At 40.1% G+C, this 14,723-nt stretch overlaps 1 long non-coding RNA gene across 4 annotated transcripts in view; it reads right to left on the minus strand.

Moving 5' to 3' along the window:
• The window catches only part of LOC130156777 (uncharacterized), a 520,457-nt gene that overhangs the window by 231,554 nt on the left and 274,180 nt on the right, over positions 1-14,723 (minus strand). For all 4 annotated transcript variants that reach the window (XR_008824606.1, XR_008824605.1, XR_008824603.1 and 1 more), the window contains one exon: positions 13,438-13,580. This is a non-coding gene — a long non-coding RNA (uncharacterized LOC130156777). The remainder of the gene's footprint in view (positions 1-13,437; positions 13,581-14,723) is intronic.

Consider the following 14,723-nt stretch of genomic DNA (forward strand, 5'->3'; position numbering starts at 1 on the left):
CAGATCCTCCTGGAAACTATGCTGAAGGCACAGAGAAAAGGAGGTGGTGATTGGTGATGGCCAACATGGCTTCACTAAGGGCAAATCATGTCTGACAAATTATAAGGGAAGAGCAACTGACATCACCTACCTGGAGTTGTGCAAAGAATCTGACATTGTCCCACACAACATCATTGTCTCTAAACTGGAGACACATGGATTTGATGGATGGACCACCTTGCGGATAGGGGCTGGCTGGCTGGCCACACTCAAAGAGTTGCAGTCAATGGCTCAATGTCCAAGTGGAGACCAGTGATGAGTGGCTTTCCTCAGGGGTCAGTATTGGGACCGGCACTGTTTAATATCTTTGTCAGCGATATAGATAGTTGGGATTGATGCACCGTCAGCCAATTTGCTGATGGCACCAAGCAGTGTGGTGCAGTCAGCACACTAGAGGAAAGGGATGCCATATAGAAAGACCTTGACAGGCTTGAGAGGTGGGCCCATGCAAACCTCATGAAATTCAACGATGCCAAATGTAGGTTCTGCACATAGGTTGGGGAACTCCAAGCACAAATACAGGCTGGGTGGAGAATGGATTGAGAGCAGCCCTGAGGAGAAGGACTTGGGGGTGTTGGTTGACAAGAAGCTCAACATGGACCGGCAATGTGTGCCTGCAGCCCAGAAAACAGACTGAATCCCGGGCTGCATCAAAAGAAGTGTGCCCAGCAGGTCGAGGGAGGTGATTCTGCCCCTCTACTCCTCCCTCATGACACCCACCTGGAGTACTGCATTCAGTTCCGGGGCCCACAACATAAGGAGGACACGGACCTATTGGAGCAGGTCCAAATGGGGGACACAAAGATGGTCAGGGTGCTGGAGCACCTCTCCTATGAAGACAGGCTGAGAGAATTGGAGTTGTTCAGCCTGGAGAAAAGAAGGCTCCAAGGAGACCTTATAGCAACCTACCAGTACCTAACGGGGGCCTGCAGGAAAGCTGGAGAGGGACTTTTTAGGGCAGGTAGTGATAGGGCAAGGGGAAATGGCTTTAAACTGAAAGAGGGTAGGTTTAGATTAGATATTAGGAGGAAATTCTTTACTGTGAGGGTGGTGAGGCACTGGAGCAGGTCGCCCAGAGAAGCCGTGGGTGTCCCATCCCTGGCAGTGCAACTCATTCATACTTCTATGTGCATATAATTTGACTGAATAAATATGACACTGAGAATACTGTACCAGTGATATCAAACTTCCATGGATCTTTGCTGTTCCGGCTAGATAGAACACTAAGTGATCCACTGGAGCAATCTGCTCTCAAAGAAACAACGTGCAAACATTTCTTGCACTGCGCAGCAGGAGTTTTGGATAGTGAGATACCGTGGCAGGGGATAAGGTAGAAGTCTTGTCTGAGCAACTAGGTCCACTGATACTCACCCTAGGAGTGCACAGACGTGTACTGGAGCGCAAGGAAATGAGGTGCTTTCAGTTTATCCATTATTTCTCGATCTAGGTCCCTTGGTTTTCAGTAGTCAGCCCCACTCCTATGATTTCAAGGCCAGGCTGGATGGGGCTTGGAGCAGCCTGGTCTAGTGGAAGGTGTCCCTGCCCATGGCAGGGGAGTTGAAACTAGATGATCTTTAAGGTCCCTTCCAACACAAACCATTCTATTATTCTATGATATAAAATGGACAATAGTTTTCCTTCCAGTAAAAGATAATATAATCATTGCTTAACTCAAGTTTCAGAATGTACTTCAGGGTACTGAAGCAAGTTCAGCTTCAATTAGTTATATTAATACCTATAGCTCTCAATCAAGCATGTTTCCACCATACTGCCCTTAAATGTGTTTTACGCTTGTGTATTAAGCCAGAAGTTCTTTCACAGATCTGCTTTTTTCAAAACTGTAGTCAAAATAAAGACATCAAAGTAATAAAGGCCTGGAATCCAATAATAATAATACGTTAATTCCAGTACCACAGAATGGTAAAATTCCTTCACATTTCAGCAAACAATCTGTCTTTCTTACAGGCTATAACTGTGCAGATGACTAAGGCAGTCTCTGAGGGGGTGGAAAAGCGTGTAGAAATGTTCTGGGTTGCAGCTTGTTAACCACTCCAATGGAAGCAGAGTCTACCACCTCTAATGAGCTTACTATTTTAAAATAAAGATATTGCAACAACTGTAGAGCTCGCTGGTGCCACCAATTAGTGAAAATATAGGGTTGGTTATTGTGCTTTCTAAGGTAAAACTAACTGTCATTTGAAAGCATCAAAGTCACTCTCATCGTCGGTGAAAGCACAGTTCACTGTACCATTGCTGTGAAAAACTACCCGGAGGATGGAAAACTAAGAATAAGTAGAATATTAAAAATAACATTATGATGGCTACTATCCAGATGCAGTTGTTAGCTCTTACTCTTCTATTTAATTTTGTTGAGCATGAAAGCTTGTAAATGCGTGACTTATATTGGACTGCCTGTCTGCAAGGCATGATGTTTTATATTAGTGCATTAGTTTAACATTAGATTCTAGGACATGAAAAAAGATGGGAGTTTCTGAAACAATGTCAGACACATCAACACCACCTTTCTCGTGCAATATTGAAAGTTAGTCTGAGGTTAAGAAAGAGACTGTTACTGGAACTGCTGGGAACATGATGGCCATGTTGCATCACTGTATAATTCGGTGACACAGACAGGAGATGGGGAAGCTCTCAGGGAACCAGCACAAGGGTTTAGGACAAAAAGCACCTTAAGAGAGGAACCTGGAGAGCAGGGAGGAAACAGGAGAGAGAGTGAAATATCACTAGGTTGCAATAAGCCCAAAAAGCAACCCTACTAGCAACCCCAGACAGCTAGGGTACAAATGAATGGCAGACTGTGTCACAGCCATTTTTGTCCCACAATTAAAGAAAATGAGAAGATAAGTTAGAAACAAAGTGGGTTCTGTTCACATGACAAACTGAAATCTCCACAAAAGAAACCCACAAGGGCTGTATAGCATGTTTAGTTCCTAAGGGTCCAAGAGAGGCAGTCCTGACTAAGAGCCTATAACTGATCGTGAAGTTAGTTGTGTTGTCAAGGAAGAAGAAATAACAACATCTAACAGCATTTTCCCCTTTGAGGCTGCAGATATTTACTTCCCCACCAGCACCCCTGTGCTGCCTTACCAGCCAGGCAGCTTCATCTAGGAAGTGGAAAGGAGGCAAATTCCTAGAACTCTTGGCCTTCTGTACAGAACATACATAGTATTTATTTAGAAATTAGCTTTCTGTTAGTAATCCATGCCTCCAAACAGATAACTTTTACTACATCATAGTTTTGCACTTAGTAATTACCATTTGGCAGCATTTTATAAGAACTGGTCTAAACCCAACATCATCTGAACCATCTCAAACTGCTGGAAACTAGAACTCATTGGGAATTCTCCAGTGAAACTTGCTTGTTGAAAATGCTGGGTCATCAAAATCTATATATTTCCCCAAAGTCTCTACTTCAGCTGACATCTGATGAAATCCTTTCCTGTCTGTCAGGTAGGTCTTGGCATGTCTGGCTTCCTGCCAGCCTCTCTGCTGAGCTGTTGGGAAGCCCACTTTCCCAGATGGCTGTATGTCCTTCTACTGAAGTTCTCAGAACTGGATTCTTATCTACCCAGAAGCCTTGCCAATCTCAGTCAAACCAGAGCTTTTGGGATCAAGGACCCTTGCCTGAAAATGGCTTTCAGGGTCTGTAGCTTGTAGGTGTCTGCAGGACAACATTTGTCATCGTGCTGAATCCCAAAAGCTTTCAGATTCCCACTTCTGATATCTGTGCAGGCTACCTGGCAAGTTGGCAGCCAAGTGCTCTAGAAATCTTGGGTCCTTGCTCTCATGACGGACTGTACAATGGACTGTGGGCCCTGGAAGCCCTGGCACCAACAGAATTCCCTCCACTTTGACTCTTCTCGAACTCTCAACTCACAGCACTAAACCCGACCAAAATTATGTCAGACACCATCAGTCAGCCCAGTGTTCCCGGCAGCACAGTTCATTTCAGATATACCGTGTTTCCTGTGGTTTTGGCTTTTGTCAAAAATGGGAGGTAATTCTTCCCTCTTCCTTCCTCCAACCTCAAAGAAAACATTAAAATCTATGGAAGAATGGAAATTTGGTTTCCTGGCCAGCTCTACCTGCACTGTTAGAAGCGACGTATTTGGCTATTTCATGACAGTATCCAGAGATCTCTGTAATGCAGACATTGGTATTTCAAGGTCTGTTTTCTACAGCTCTTCTCTATTAGGGGGAGATTTATTTTCCTTTCACCAGGCAGAGGAGAATGCACCTTGCCCTGCAGAGGCATTTTTAAGTTTTGAAATGGGTCCTTCTATTTCCAGCATTTTCTTTTGAGATTGCTTCAGTCAGTGCTTGATAAAGTAACCTGCACTGTACCACAGTGTTGGTGTAGAAGCCCCAGGAAATTATAATTTTCCAAAACCTTTACGCTAAGTCTTTCAACTCCTGCTACAGTAGCTAATATAGCATGAACAACAGTCATCCTCTTAAACCTTTGGGTTCCTGTGTCTAAAAATTAATTCCTTTAGGGTTTGTTTATTTCTAGATATCACGGGCTCAGTCCAGGATACATAACGCTTGGTCAAGAGTATGAAGAAAAAAGCAAAAGCATCTTCAGGAAACATAACTGAAGGACCGCTAGAGAGCTCATGGAATGTCAAAATGGTGTGCAACTCGCCCAGGCTTGTTTTCCTTTCCAGTTAACTGAACGTTAGGCATAATTTAGAGCTTAATTCAGTACAAAATACACCAACAGTTTCCTTACAGTAAAAGCTTGCACAAGGCTTCTGTAATGCTGAGCCTGAATGAGTTCTTTGCTAAATCAGGCCCTCAGGATTCCCAGTATGCATACGTAAGCACGGCTGGAAATGGGGGAAAAAAGGGGGCAGACTCCTCAGCACTGCAGTGCAGGCCTGATCTGTGTAGCAGACCAGAAGGTCACGGCAGAGGGTGGGAGGAAGCACTGTTCTGCTCCATTCAGGCAGAAAAATTTTATGTTTGTACAGAAGCATAAGGAACTTTGAAAGACCATATAAGGGCTGAGACTCAGGCCCTGCTGGAAAAACCTGCTGGAGCTGAGCTCTGCACATAACTCATATGAACATTAATGAGACTTAAATGCATGCATTGAAAGAAGAATAGACCCCTTAGTGATTTGTCAAGATAAAATTCAAAATAACTTTGAATGCTCAGAGGTAAATATTAGGTTTAGGAATTGAAAACAGCAGAACTAGTGGAACAATTGCCTATAATGAGATCCAGGAACAATCTACCCACTGTACCAGGTTTTCATTAGAGTTATGGCCTGCAGCCATACCACCTTGTGCTGTGATCTTAAAAGCTAAGACGGGTTGGGCTGGTTAGTATTTGGAAAGGAGACCTCCAAGCAAGCTTACCACTGCAGGAAAAGCTTAGTGATGCTATAGATAATGTTCTTCCTTCTTATTCAGTATTGGATCCAGGTGTTAGGGGATCTGAAGGCCTTTTGTGCACGATGCAAGTCTAAGGATCTGATGATCTGTGGTCATTAAAGTATGCCTGTCATTTCTCATGAGTGTACAATGACACTTTGAAATAGCTACTGCATTTCACTGCAAAGGTGGTTGCATGTCAGTAATAGATAAGTGTTGCCAATATAATGTGATGATCAACTCCATAGGGAGGTTGAAAAGCTAAGTTTGCCAACATGGGGTAAGTAGTTTTAAGTCCCAAAAGCTCCAGAGAGAGGCAAAAAAGTGTTTCTTGTATGTTTTTTAAGGGTCCATATCTACCCTGGAAACATTGTTCCATCTCAGAGCTCTGCTAAGGAAGGGCACTTTGAACCCTGGGGTTGCCACTGACATTACCACGTGCCTGCACGTGCTCTAACCCCTGCTTACACAGCCAAGCTGCCTCTGCGGAGCAGCTCCTGAGGAAGCTCAGCTGTCTAGCTGATGGGAGAACAGCAGACAGCTTGTCAACTGTCCCATCCCTGCTCTTAAATCTGCTGGGATTAAACCCCTCAGGCATTAGCCCTGCACGGAATTAGGTGCATATTCAGTTGTAGACACTGAATAGCTCCCTATAGCTAAATCAATGGGACTACTCACAGTACACAAAGTTAAAGATGCATCTGTCTCCAAAGAATGAAGGCATAAATGAGCAGTGCAGCTACACAATTCCTAATTGATGTTCTTGATTTATTAACCTCCCTGGTTGTCATCCAAGACACTGTACTAACATTGTTTTGTTTGTCCATGTAGGACATGATCCTGAATACTGCTGAGAGCTCTTGAGTCTGTAGTGCTCAGAGGGCTGACTTCATCAGGAATTCACTGAAATACATCAATTGGAGTTCATCGAATTCAATGGGATTTGAGAGCATTTGGCATCCCTTAGGAGTCAATTAGCACCTTCCAGAAAACGGGCCTTAGACAATCAGGTCTAGGAAGTTCAGACAGGTTTTCCCCTGGGGTTTGGGGCAGTTACTATTTGTATATAATAAAAAGCTGTTTTAATTTTTTGCTTTCATTTTAAAAATGTAATTTTCAGCAGAGCTCGAACTGTCTGTTAACATTTGGTATCATGCTAGGACTGGACACAGCATCAAGCCTGTGATACTGGTGAGTAACCTACCAGTGATTTGTCAAAACTGAGTTGCTAAATTGATTTAATATGGAAATGCATGGTAACGTGACCCACATAAAACATCTCTCCCTTTTACCATGATGCTTTTATTTGCATCATGTGGCTGAATAAAATGACCTGTTCAAGATACCCATACAACTTCCAATAGTCGCTCACTTCCAACTTCCTGCAGTGACAAAGAAGAAGCCATGAGTCTGTTGGCTCTAGGGCTTCCAGGCTATGTCATAACTTGTGTTTGTACATGCGCTGAATTTGCTTAATATCCCAGTTTTACCACTGACTTCGTGGGAACAAGCAGGGTCACGTAAACCAGCTGGTGTTACATATTTGGGAGGAGGAAGGAAACTATCAGCACACACTACCTGCTGTCTTATATCAAAAACTCTTCCAACTTACTGTAAAACGAGTTGGAAACTGCAGCCGCAAGAACAGCCTTTCCTTAATTTTGATATTTTTCTTTGCTCTAAATAAACTTAGCCTTAGGACTTCACTCCTATTGCCGCAGGCATTCCTCTTGAATGAGTATGTTTGATATCTGTATCTTATCATAACGCTGAGAAAATACTGTAGCTATTCAGCACAATGTCCTACACAAAATGCTGGATAGGATGCTGTGAAGTGACAAACTGCATATGAAATCAAGTTATTCAGGACATCCTGGTGATCTGCTTGAGTGAAAAGACCTTGGAAGATTTTCTACAGACAAAATGGTGGTCAGGGAAGAGAAACTGCCAACTGAAAAAACCTGTTATAGCTACTGATAATGTTAAGGCAAACACTTCGAGCCCATTCAGAGAGACCTTTCAACCGTGCCCTGTTGTATGCAATTAGTTCAAACTTTGTTTGGATAAATGAGACTTTCTTCCTTCCTTGAGGCATGATCCCAAGACCACTGAGGTCCACAGGAGTTTTTAAATCAGACAGGTTTTGAATTAGTCCCTTAAAGAATTTTGCAGGAAAATGAAGCATTGTAGTTAGTACATTTTGACAACTAAGTATTTCATAATTATTAATAACAGAAAGCTTTAAAGTCTGCACATTGTTCCTTCATTGCTTTTCTGTTTATAGGTTTATAACTACATTTCCTACTAATAGCAAATTATAACACAAATAATCATGTAAATGTCCAGTAATCAATACAATTAGAAGAACTGAAGGAAGCATGTCCCCATTTAGTTTCCAAATACTGCTCTAATCCCTCCTAAAATCCTAAGAGCTTCTACAGCACGGCATGGGAATCCTTATGCTTCAGAAATACATCTTATTTATCCATGCAGTAGGCAGCTCAAGGCAATAGAAAAAAAAATCCACATTAGAAAGAAGAAGAGTGTAATGCTTTTATAGCATCCTATATCAGCCTTCAACACCAGAAAGATGTAAACCACCAAATGTCGAAAGAGCGTATTATCCCGGATAAACTGAGCACTGCTGCCACTGTCAACTGCTTTAATATATATGCACTTGAAGCACTGACAGCAATACGTGAAACTCCTGTTTACATTTTTTTTAAGAAATACATATCCACTTTTTTTATCCAAATAGCGCTGTAAAGTTCTACCAAAAGGTTATACAAAACAACTGCAAATAAAGTGCATGTACATAAATAACTTTGTCTGACTTTTTGTTTAATGTCCAAGATGATTGGAACAGATTGTATCATGAACTACTTTCCCTTTGGCTAATTAAATAGCCGTCCCCACTTACCATAAAACATATTCTTATTAAAACAAGTATCTATATTCACTCTGTTGGATAAATTACTTCCAAGTAAGTGCCATAAAGCCCATTACATTCCTGCTTTAGGAGTGGATCAGGTCCAAACAGACAATCAAAGGATTTCACTGGGATTATTTTAGATTAGAAAAACTACGGAAGACATGAGGCACTGACAAGATCGTAAAGACATACAGGATAAATTAGCAGTAACATACCAAACAAAGTACTCCAGCAGTTCCTAGCGTATGAAAAAAGAAAAAAGAAAGAAAAAAGAAAAAAAAGAAAGAAAAAAGAAAAAAAAAAGAAAAAAAAGAAAAAAAAGAAAAAAAAGAAAAAAAAGAAAAGAAAAAAGAAAAAAGAAAAAAGAAAAAAAAAAGAAAAAAGAAAAAAGAAAAAAGAAAAAAGAAAAAAGAAAAAAGAAAAAAGAAAAAAGAAAAAAGAAAAAAGAAAAAAGAAAAAAGAAAAAAAGAAAAAAGAAAAAAAAGAAAAAAGAAAAAAGAAAAAAGAAAAAAAAGAAAAAAGAAAAAAAAGAAAAAAGAAAAAAAAGAAAAAAGAAAAAAGAAAAGAAAGAAAAAAGAAAAGAAAAAAAAGAGAAAAGAGGAAAAATTCCTATTGTACTAATGTAAGCCCAAATGGACATCTTTTTATACAGAAATAAAATGTCAGGACTAAATGTTATCTCCCATACAAATCAAATAGTTACTTCAAACATTAAAAGCCAACAACATACAAAAATAGCCAAGTTCACCAACTAACTGAGTAGGAACTTATTTCTTTCCACAAGTTCCTTTTTAAATTGAATAGAAAAGACCATGTTATGATTTACCATATTAATGAGCCATTATTGCATAACTGTATTTTTATTGCAGATATATTACCTGCTAAATGATGCTGTTTTTCCAGAAAAAGTTCACAGTACAGATTCTATGGGAATGTTTCCTGCTGACAGTTCCTAAATCTTTCAGAAGCTGTCAGCAACCTCAGAAATCAAGTTTGCAGTACCCTAGCAAGCAGAAGCACATGCACAGGCTTTCTATTTTTAAACTGCGATCCAAACCATTAAAGAAACGCCTTAAACAGAATCATCTTATTTTCAATAATCTTTTATATCTCACTTGTCAATCTAAAGGACACTGTCAATTACATGTAATCTAAGCTGCATTTTCCATAAATATAACTTGACATTTAAAATCTACTTTTCTTCCCCCCACTAACTTCTGCCCAAACTGATTATCCTCAGATCCACATTAACAAATCCTTGATACTAAAATGAGTAAAATAAACACTTCCACAGAGAACATTGATCCATGGGGAACACCCCATCTTTTCTATTTACCTGTACCCAGCCTGCCTATCATATATTCTTCACCCATAGAGCTCATGAAAGGATGGAAAGTCAGCCAGACACTTACAAGAAATTAAGCAAAAAAGGCTATAATTGAAATTAATTACTAAAGATGAACTGCCAGAATTTTGAGTGTCCTCATGCTTTCCGCTGCTGTAATGTTCTGCTTTTTACATTTTTTCTGAATGAAGACACAGAGGAACTAGACACAAATGAGTGTAACCCTTTGCTATGAACAGGACTGTATCAATACCATAATGTCCTCTTATACAGTGAACAAAAGCAGAAACATTTCTTACCAAAGCTTACTAGAAAAACGGATTACCAATGCTCCTATCCAATCTGATTACTCCCTTTTTTATTATAGTGGCCATTTTCAAAGTAGTGCTCAAGAGTTTACAGGCACAAACTCCGTTATTGGTAAACTGGATTTTTATGACTAATTCCCCCATTTGCTACTTGTTATGAAGATTTGTGCACATACACTTGGTACACAATTTCATGACTAGAATGTCCCTTTGTTTTGGATTTCAGCTAGAAGATAACTTTCTCAAGAGCATAATGTACTCTAACATACAATATTCCATGCAGCTTTTCAGCTGGCTTGAGTAACACAGAGTAGCTAGAGAACTGCCACAGTGGGAAAGGGAAATTTCTTCACCACAGCCAAGAGTTTGAAGGTTTTATTACCTCTAAGCCTACCTCTCTTACATTCTTCAGGGCTGTGAATCAGGGCAAGGGTTGTATTCCAGAAAATGTTCTGCCAGCCAGTGATTTCTGTGAAGATCATTTCACCTGGTGATCTTAGCTTAATAAGTAACAATTCAAGTAGATGTGGATCAACTTTAAAACACGCAAGAAAATGTGACTTAGAGCAGTCATTTCCACCTATCCTGCAGATGCTGCCTTGAGACCCAGTTTGTTAGTCCAGCCCATCATCTTTACATATCTGTGTGAAAGCTACAGACTACTCACTAAGAGACTAAACTCATAACTCATGGATGGGATCTCATCAGAACAAACTGTGACTGTTCTGAAGGGCCGACAAAATCTGCGGGTTTTTTATTCTTATTGTCACAGATGCTGCAGGTTCAACAGTTCGATACTAATCAGACTTAAATAATAAAAAGTGATAGTAAGAATTATTTTGGAAAAGTAATGAAGATTTTTTTGCTAGCCTCAATTAAGCTTTTCAAACAGACATTTAACTGCAGTTGGCACTATAGAAAATGCTGTAAAAGCAAAACCCATGGCCACGAAAGTAAAACTGAAGCCCAAGAAAAGAAGGGGGAAACATGGGTTATGATTTGCTAAAAAGAAAGAAAGGAAAGGATTAACCATAAAATATAAAGTATGTGCATGGAGGCATGTGTATATTTTATACACACACTTGCATCTATGTGCATACATGTATACACTTCTGGTCTGCATGTATATTAGGCAACACACATATTGTTCAGCAAGTAAGGAAACTACAGTGCAGGGTTCTCATTTTGCGTTAAGGTTTACAATAAGTCCAGAATCTAAAAATATTTATATTTTTTATTATTTTATCTTTTCCAGTTGACTCTCCTCTGCTGAGGACTGATGTAAATATCTTCAGATGAAAACCAGGAGTTTGCCTTCCACCCCTAACTTCACTACAAAACCTCCAACTGAGCTTCAACAAAATAACATCAACCCACCTAACACTTCACAGATCTGTTCCCATATAGACAGGAGTTTTCTGGGGTAATACCACACTTTTAACAAAGTTTTTGAGAGACCAGAGCACAAATGTTCAGCAGATAAAGTTTGTCATATACTGCCAAAAGCTTTTCGGAAAACCACCACTCAGTGTTGAGAACTACTTTTAGGTCTTCAGCAAACCAAGCCCTCCTTAGTTTCAGTTCCCCACCCGCAAAGTAGAGACAATGATCATACTTAACTTCCTTCATAAAAACCTTTGATACCTAGTGAATAAAAACACCTTGTAAGAAACTTGCACATACAGAGCTGGTTTCATATATATTTATAAGTGAATTACACCTATGGGGTACAGAAGCATGTATGGAACAGATTGGCAAGTTAATGTTCCTACAAAAACAGAACTATAAAACTATCATAACATTTATGGTCAAACTTTATTTGTTTTGCAAATCGTATGGAGCCTTAAGCCAAGCTTGAGTATTATGCTATATACTGTGTATTCTGAATGGACAGAATTTCTGAAGAACTACCTACCAGAAACTTAACGTGTTTCTTGACCCAGGTTTGTCTTCAGTCTCAAATGAGCACTCTAATGAAACCTTCTTGTGAAAAACTACCAGCATTGTTACAGCTAAGTTTCCCATTATATCATACATCACTCACGTAAGTGTACATACTTGTCATTGGAATGGGTTGAATAATTTACAGATTTTTTTAAAACCTCAAATCTTAAAAAGTTTCATTTGCATATATAGAAATGCAACTACTTTTCCTCCAAAATTTTGTCATTTTTCCCAATGAATATATTGAAGGACCTCTCAAAACCATTACTCAGATACTTTTATAAATACACACAGAGTTTCAACAAAGCAGGGTAACATTTTGCTCTAAGTGCATTAAGTCTTCTGAAGAGGATTGATTGAATACAATACACACTAGCTCACTTTACTAGAACGGCGTTTTTGTGAGGTGAGTGTTCAGCTATATGCCTCAGGATACAATTACTGGGCTGAATCACTTTTGAGGTAGTGTATGTTGGTGAGTGTGTGGTGTTACACATATGCAAACACAGGCTAGTGGGAGCAGGAGAAGCAGCAAGATGGATGCTAATATTTATGAAGTTAAAGGGTTTAGCAGGCTTAGAGACAGAAGCATTGTTTACCCAGAATCCAGCTACAATTTATAGAGTGCCAATGCAGACTGCTAACAACCATGAAAAAATGACAAAAACCAGTAAGAACCAGCTCAGTTTAAAGTTTGCCTGTGGTTAAAAAAAACAGGCATTAAAACATGCTAACTGTTACACAGCAGATTTTAAATATGCTCTTTATGTGAATTTCTCCATACTTTTTATCTCAGCAGGCATCTACTATCAGCTACGCTGATTGTGTTCTCCAGCCAGACCTTGCAGGCATCAGCATGTTCTTCAGACTTTCATCCTCCTAGAGCACCTGGTTTGTAGCTGTCAGAGAATCTCTTTTTGTCTCTCCACGGTCCTTCTCGACCGAGACCTGGTATCTGCAAACCCCTTGAGATGCTCCTCTCCAAGGAGCTCTAATTCCCATCTTTCTCTCACACTTGTTTCTTTCAGCTGGCAACATGCTGTGCTAGAGGCCAACTTTTTTTTTCTTTTTTGTCAAGTTCTAACAAGCCTTGTAAAATGTGTTACCTCAAATCTCCTGATTTTTATCATGAACTGAATGAACTGCTACTAAACACTTGGGAGTTGCTACAATGGGAAGAAAGGTGTTCCCTTCTGCTGTGGCCTCTAAGTCATGTTTAGTGGAGTATTTCAGCCTTTCCCAGCAGCAAGTCCTTCTTCCTCTCTTCTACAGTACTCTTTCTTTACTGCCCAGATTACACCCATTTGCTAGTTCCCTGTGAGTTTGTCCCTCTAGTATCTGTCCTTCTCTGGGCCTACGAACATGAGAAGAATCTATAGCTGAAGGTCATGGCAGGTGTCTTCTGTCTTAAGTACGTGGACAGGGACCCACGTCTCCTTTGGACCCTTCCACCTAATTGAGAGGTGCACCTACCTGACAGGATGCTGTTTTGGTCTATTATCCACCGTTGTTGTACAAATGCATTCAGGACTCTCCCTGAGCAGTAGAGGATTAACCCTTTCTTCTTCCCAGGGGTTACAGTGGTGTCTCCTTAGAATTTCACCGGTACATTGTGCCTAGAAGGGAATGGGATGGAGTTAAACCAGCAGTTCCTTAGATGTGAACAAATGGCCCTGTCATTAGATAACCACACTGACCATCTTCTGCTTAGTTTTAACAGAAAATGCCATCTATCGTCTCAGAGCTCTAATAGCTCTCTTTGCTTATGATTACTATTGAAATAAAGCAATATATCTATCCATACCAGCAATATGGTATGCTGGTATGGGTAGGTATTAGGCCCCAATTAGGGCCTGGATATAATTTATCAATTCCAAAAATCATATTTCTAATACAATCATCATTTAGCTTTTCCAAGAACCCTGTGGATAGACATAGCCTAGCAGACAGGAGTCTATCTTGCCATCATTCTGGCATTGAGGGCAAGAACAAAGAAATTATTAAATATTTTCATAAAATAAGTTTATTTCTCCAGACTTCTTTCTTTTGGAAGTATTTAAGAATAGAATGTCAGATAAGAGATCCATCTAGTCAAGTATCCTGACTCTGACAATGTCCAACAGACACTGAAAAACACACAAACAGATAAGCACGTAGTGACATCTCTCCAGAATACTTCCCCAGCAGACACAGAAGCACTGGAGTTGTATAGAATAACCCTTGACAGATTCCCCACCTCCGATTCTGATCTTCCCCTGTTTGCTTTTGAACTTGTGTAAAATTTTAGCATCATGAGATGAGGATTTCCACTGTGACTGCCTGTTCTATTCTAATGGATCACCTTCAATCAGAAATTGTCACTCAGAATTCCAGGGTCATTTTAAACCACACATCTTTTACATCATCTTGAGAATTGTCATGGTTTAACCCTGGCCGGCAGCCAAGCACCACGCAGCCGCTCACTCCCTCCCCCCTCACCCAAAGGGATGGGGAGGAGAATCAGAAAGGAATGTAAAACTTGAGGGCTGAGATAAGAACAACTTAATAAGTAAAGCAAAAGCTGTGCATGCAAGCAAAGCAGACCAAGGAATTCCTTCACTATTTGCCAGCAGCAGGCAGGTGTTCGGCCATCCCCAGGACAGCAGGGCTCCATCAGGCCTAATGGTTACTTGGGAAGACAAATGCCATAATGCCGGATGTCCTCACCTTCCTCCTTTTTCCCCCACTTTATATACTCAGCATGATGTCATATGGTATGG

This window comes from Falco biarmicus, chromosome 11 (assembly GCF_023638135.1).
Source record: "Falco biarmicus isolate bFalBia1 chromosome 11, bFalBia1.pri, whole genome shotgun sequence".
In the NCBI taxonomy this organism is placed as follows: domain Eukaryota; kingdom Metazoa; phylum Chordata; class Aves; order Falconiformes; family Falconidae; genus Falco; species Falco biarmicus.